General features: G+C 34.7%; 1 protein-coding gene across 10 annotated transcripts in view; it reads left to right on the top strand.

Annotated features, from left to right (window-relative positions):
* Fer (FER tyrosine kinase) overlaps positions 1–6,809 on the top strand; it is a 485,925-nt gene that overhangs the window by 8,785 nt on the left and 470,331 nt on the right. For 2 of the 10 annotated variants that reach the window (XM_023708321.1, XM_023708312.1), the window contains exon 1: positions 882–982. The exons of the other annotated variants lie outside the window; for them this stretch is intronic. The gene's annotated coding sequence lies outside the window, so the exon portion shown is untranslated. Of the gene's footprint in view, positions 1–881; positions 983–6,809 lie in introns of those variants that run through there. 10 annotated transcript variants of the gene reach the window in all.

Here is a 6,809-nt window from a genome sequence, read left to right as displayed (position 1 = left end):
CCCCAGTCCCTTCCTACTTCTGGGTCCCTTCGGTCGCCCGAGGTCCTCTGCATCTTCCCCCATATCCATGTCTTAGCTTCTTGTGGTTTGATGCCTTTCTCAGTTTGTTAGGGATTGTTCTCCAGGGGTCTGCCCAAGAGATGGACTGCTCTGGGTGAAGCTAGCTAGTGCTGTCCTGCAATTTCTGCACGCTGGTCCATTTAGCGATAGGGAGGTGTTTGGATGCACCTTCTGCTCAACTTTTTGCTTTAGAGTTTTCATTAGGATCAACTTTTCTGAAATACTTCCATTAGATTGTGTTGGAGGGCTAGCACACTTTTTGCAAAAATTGGAGTTTAAGGGGATTGCTTTACATTTCGTACATTTGTGATCTTGCTGTTTAATAGGTTGTAACAGAATGTAATTTGTTAAATTTCATTTTCATTTACTTTATGGTTTAAAAAATGAAGATTTGTTCTTTTTAATTCAGAAGCAGCTGCATATGTTCATACTGGTCTCATCACTTTTACATAAATCAATCTGAAGATGTACTATTTTCCCTTTCTCCAGATAGTTTATTCTGAAGAAATTTCTGAAATAAAGTCGCAATATATGAAAATGTAATGGAAAAAATCAATGAGGATAGACCATAACTATGTTAGTGATTAAAGACCTGAAAATATTTTTTAACCTAAATGTGGAATGAGATCGAGATTGAAAAAATCTACAGCCTTGTGGGCTTTATGGAGACTTTTTCTTTTTTTCTTTCTTTCTTTTTTTTTTTTTAAGAGCCACAAGTTTGTCAGTCAAAATAAGGTTTTTGTATTGTTTATAATCTATAAGTTTTTCCTGCTAGCGCTGCAGAGATAACAGAAACTTTCCTCTGTTTTCTTCCATAAAAGACGATCTGTTTCTCTTCTGTGCTGATGGCTGGCAGCATTGAATATACACCGTCTAAGATTATTTAGTGTCCAGCTAAAGGAGCTTCTGCACTACTTCAAAGGTAGATGTCATTAGTCCAGAGGAAGAGTAATTCAGGCTGCTGTTACACAAATCACTTTCATTTCATCTTTATTATATAGCTATAATTTAGGTCTGTGAACATTAAAGTTTGGTAGCTTTTTTCCTACAGTATTTTAAGCAGAAATTCAAGGGGCTGGGGACGTGGCACAGTAGAACACGTGCTTCCCTGGCAAGTGCAAGGGTCTGAGTTCAATCTCCAGTTCCGAAAAAAAAAAAAAAAAAAAGAAAAGAAAAAAATTCAAACTTTTTGCACCTATGTCTTATGTAGAAACAACAGATTTTTTTTGGTCATTTTTGAGATAGGGTCTCGCTATGAAATTCAGGCTGTTCTTGAACTCACTTTGTAGCCCAGACTGGTCTCCAACTCCTTGATCCTCTACCTCAGCCTCCCAAATGCTGGGATTACAGGCATGTACCTAGAAGCAATAGATTTTACATATGGATATTACATAGTAAATATTAAAGGACAGGAGAACCCAAATGTCAAGTTTGAAAAATCCGTATAATGAACATTATACCAAAATATTGTAGGACTTTTGCTTCTGTTTGTAAATGGAAAAGTACCTGTGGGAGCCATAGTAACAATGATTTTAGATTAGTCGAAGTAATCTTCTGAATGAGCAGGAAGTTATCTTTGTAACCAAGGCCTGGATAAGTGGATTATATTTGGGCAATCAGAAGAAAATAAAGCTAATGAATTCATACAAGTAAAAGTTTTGTTTTAAAACTGGACTTCTCTGTTCATAGACTAGTTTTGTACTTGATTTCTAAGTGAGCATGTTTTAGAGGGATGGCCAACGGATTATCAGTAATGCTGTGTTTTGATAATATAACAATAGAGTCAGTCTCACATGTGTTTTAGAGTAAGAATATGTTTTTAATGGAGAAGACTTAGAAATGTGAGCTAGTTTTGTTTTTAGATATGAACTATTTTTTTAATAGAACTACATACTTTGTACTGAAGTACCTACAAAGACTCAGTATTTTGGTGGGTGTGAGAGCTGCCTTGGATGTCGTTCCATGGTGTGGATAAGAGTACTTTAATATACAACTTCATTTTGTAATAAAGGAAGAATGTAAATGGATATAAATTCATATGTGTATGTTATATTTGTAATTTTTTCATACTTAGGAAATTCTGCACTCTCAGCATTTCAATCATCTTTTCAGTTTCACTAAATCTGTTCATATCTACTTCATTTTATGTAAATATTGAAATTATGAGGTATGTCTCAATATACAGATCTCTGGATTCCCTCATTATTTTTCATTTGTCTTTGGCATGCTTATTTATGGTTAACATATCATGCTACTGAGAGATTAAAAGGAACAAACAGATCATAGTTTTGGAACTCCCAGTAGTAGATTGTTAATTTTGAAATAATGACACATTTTGATTTTAAAAATTTGATCAAACCTCCAGCTTTCCTTACTGCCTTCCTTCATTTTCTGTCTTGCTTCCTTTCCCCCATTTTTATTTGATTATACAAATTAAATGTTTTAAAATTAATTGAAGGAGTTTATAGAGGAGTCACCGGTACTTCTGTAGTTAGTACTTTGGAAAATAATTGGAACATCCATTTCTTCTGGAATACTTTACAAATCGTTGTGCTTATGGACTTCCTTTTAGTGTATGTGCATTTGCATGTGAGTTTGTAGGAGTTCTTTAGCTTGATGTTTAGTTATCCTTCATTAGAACAAGTCTCCCACTTCTGTGAAAAAAGAAAAACCAAGAGACTAGGGGACAGATAAGAATCAGAGCAAAGGACTAGACAAGCAACTCCTAGTCACTTTTTATCTTACTTTATGAAGTATAGATATAATCCTAGTTTACCAGAGAACACTGCTGTATGGCTGACAGAATGTGAAGTATGGAATCTCTCCAAGTTTGTCTTTGAATTTCAAGTATCTAACTGAGATAAAGTTTGTCTCTCATCTTTCTACCGAAATACAAAGATGTTTCCTTTTTTTTGTGGTATTACATATTAAGCTTTTTAAAAAAAGTCTTACTGGACTTAAAATTATTTCTTATTCATATATGATTATCAAGCTATGACTAGTTTTCAGTCTACATCACTATTCATTATAATTTTGATAACGTCTCTTTCTTTAGTAAGTATTAATTAGAGGGAAATTTCAATGTAGGTGTCAAAAAAAGAGCCATTTATTTTGGACTTACGTAAACTGGGTTTCAGTCTTGGTTTCTCTTCTGTGTGATCATGGGCAAATTTCTTTTCTTTTTAAAATTAATTTTATTGAGAAATAGCAATGAGACAGTTTCAAAACAGGTCAGTAGGACAGTTATAATAGTTAATACATTGCAAATTGTTGGGCAAATTTTTTAATTTCTTAAAATCATAGTTCCCTTATTTGTCCAAAGGGGGATGATAAAATTGCCTCATAAGGTAATTCTGTAGGAGAAATGAGACAATACAAGTAAAATGCTTGAGATTAGGAAATGTTCAACCTCTGCATGTCAGCTCCTAGTTTTATCTTTCCTGGTATTATTATGATTATGTTAAAATTCCTTAAGTTACAGACAAAATTAAAATAATATACAGGAAGTTTACTTAGGGGCTGGGGAGATGGCTCAGTGGAGTAAGTGCTTCTATGGTAAGCACAAGGGCCTGAGTTCAATCCCCAGTTCCTCAAAAAGCAAACAAACAAGCAAACATTAAATTGAATGGCATTTACAGTTATATAAAACAGTTATTATCTTAAGAGTTTTTATAGTTTTGAGATTAGTGTATGTCAGTAGAGATTATCAGACATTTACTTTAAGTGTATTTTAACCCTAGAGTGTTCAAGTGTATTTTAAATCTAGTCCAGTTTGTCTAGATTTCTGATTTATTTTTTGCTTTAGATTATCTGATGCTGGCTGTTTTCCCTAATTCCATTCATTTAAATGACAAATATAGCTGAGCACCCTGGCTCATTCCTATAATCCCAGCATTTAGGAGACTGAGGCAGCAGGATTGCCTTGAATTTGAGGCCTGCCTGGGCTACATAGTGAGTTCAAGGCCAGATTGAATTGAAACCCTGTTTTAAAAAGCCCAAAACCCAAACCAACAAAAATCCCACAAGTGGGCCGGACAGATAGCTCAATGAATTAAAGCGCTTTCTTTGACAGGCCTAGGGACTGGCATTCAGTCCTAGGTGTGCTGTGTGGGCCCCGTGCCTAGGGATCTCTGAAAAGGCAATTGAAACTGGATGTGGTGGCACAAGCCTATAATCCAGCGCTTGGGAGGTTGAAAACAGGAGGATCACTGTGAGTCTGGTCTGTGTAGTGAGACCCTATAGACCCTGTACTAAATACATTTAAAAAAAAAATTCCACAAGTATTTACTTAATGGTGATACAGAAAATGTTATTTAAAAAAATTCTAATTAGTATTTTCACTTTGAACTATACTTATCAACTTATAACTTAATTTTCAAATTTCATGATATGCTTAGTTGTATATTAATTGTATATTTTCCACCTTTTAATGCACATAATTATTTTTAGGAAACAGTATTTTGTGGATGTCCTTAATCCAGAATGTCTTCTTCATATAAGGTTCTAATTCTTAAAAGAATACAGAATTCAAATGCATAGAGTAGCCTTCAGTACGTTGGTATACTAAAGCAAGCATAGAGTTAAGAGCTATATTGCGTTATCCAGCAATTAACAAAAGTTTTACACTGTAAAGCAGTGAATCTCATATTTTTTCCTGTCTTAGTATAAGATATTTACAAGTGTAACATATTTCAATGTGCAATTATCTGTTAGGCCAGCTGTAATTCTATCTCTTCCTCTTCTACTCTGTGAGGCATATCAGAATGCAAGTTTTGACAGTAACATCATTGAAGGTATAAACTTGAATCTACTCTGATTCATTGAAGAAAGTGAGTCTTTTAGGACTATGTATAACTGCTATTAGCAATAATTTCTTAAGACACACCTTATAGTCTATACTTGAGACACAAAGTACTTCTACGTTTTCCTGAAATGTTTCTGCAGTTGTTTTAAAAATCATTCTTCTAATGCTATAGGAAAAAAGACTGTTACACAAATTTTATATTGATAATAAAGAATTCTACATTGAAAAGTTAAAATCACTGTTAGTGGACATTTAAAATATTTGAATTATAGCACTATAGGTATTCTAAGTCAAGTAATATTATAGAAACATTGAGATTAGATTTTCAGTATAATTTATTTTATTTACAGGAAGAATATGCATTTAAATAGTGCAACTAACAGTTTTAGGAGAAGGGAGAACTCTTCCTTTTTGGAGACAAGTTCTTGGTATCAAACCCAGGCTGGCTTTGAGCTCAAGATCCTCCTACCTCAGCCTTCCCAGAGCTGGGATTGTAGGTGCATGCTGCAACACCCAGCCGGAGGAAAGCTTTTAACATTATATTCCAGGTACTTAGTATATGAAAATGATTTGTACATTGGTTTAGCCAGAAAAATATCTTTAAAATTATGTGAATGAAATTGCCTTTAAATCAGTTTTCCTATATAGAAGTATAGTTTGAAGTAAAAACTTGAAATAATGTTTGCAAGTGTTATTTTCTGAAAGTTATGGATTTAGGATATAACTGCCTTCATAAAAACGTAGCTACATTTAACTAAGAAATGTAAGTAATCCCTTCAGATTCTTTTTTTTTTTTTTAAAATTTAGATTCTTTCTTCTTTATACAGAATTTTCTTTTTTTTCTTTCCATAATTTCATTGGGAAACAAATAGCAGTGAGACAGTTTCAAACCAAATTGGTAGGACAGTTTCAGTAATTAACACATTACGTTCTTCCTAGTGGTTAATTGGTGTGCAAGATGCAGACATGATATGCTATTTATAAACACTATTAGAACAAATCCCTCTATTCATTAAGAGAATGTAACTGTATATATATCCTAACCATTTTGGAATCAGAGATACAAAATGGACATTCCTCTGTATCCCCTTTTTTTGTTAAGTTCCGTTATTTGAATATTATAGGTGTGTTAACTCAGCAAAATATTCTAAAAGAGCCCAATAGACCATAATAGTATTGGATCTTCCGCTTGACTGGAAGTGTCAGAAATTGTTGACCTGAGTCCCCTATAGCTCAACATAACAGCATGGCTTTACTTCTTATACTTCGTTTTCATACTTTTCTTCTGGATAATTGAGACCAGGGTAAAGCAGGACCTATGCAACAAGAGTTGTAACTTTTGGGTCTGATAAGGTGAGTGAAATCCCCTAGGATTTATCCTGAGATCCTGTACCTCAGATTGTAGATCCTTTGTCAGTGTCAGCCATGTGGATGAGTCATGGCCATTGCTAGGCCAATGTGCTCTCTGTGAAAGACTGAGAGAATGTTTTCTCTCCATGTGACTCTCCTTAGGCAGACTCTACATCATCAATCATTTTCCTCTTTGGCCCCATAATCTCCTTGATCAGAAAATTTGGGACATTACCAAGTTACATAACATTACAGTACAAGTTCTCATATGTCCTGAGTCTTTTTTTTTAAATTTAATTTTTTTAAAAATGTACTTTCATTTGTGTGTGTGTGTGTGTGTGTGTGTGTGTGTGTGTATGTGTGTGTGTGGCCAGCTCAGCCCACCAGGGGGCGCAGCTAGCTGGCATGTGGGGCTGGGGGATTGAACCATGGTCCCTGTGCTTTGCTAAGCTTGTTCTAAGTAGGTGCTTTAGACCACTGAGCCATCTCACCAGCCTCTCTCCTGAGTCTTAATTGACCTTGGAAGGCTAGGGCGAAAATGTTGGCTTTCCTTGTGGCCCTCCTTTTTCTCTAATTTTGGTCTGCAAACTTAGGT

The sequence above is a fragment of the Octodon degus genome, unplaced genomic scaffold (assembly GCF_000260255.1).
Source record: "Octodon degus isolate 3935 unplaced genomic scaffold, OctDeg1.0 scaffold00009, whole genome shotgun sequence".
Lineage (NCBI taxonomy): Eukaryota > Metazoa > Chordata > Mammalia > Rodentia > Octodontidae > Octodon > Octodon degus.
The sequence above is the reverse complement of the archived record's forward strand: the minus strand, read 5'-3'. Positions and strand labels throughout refer to the sequence as shown.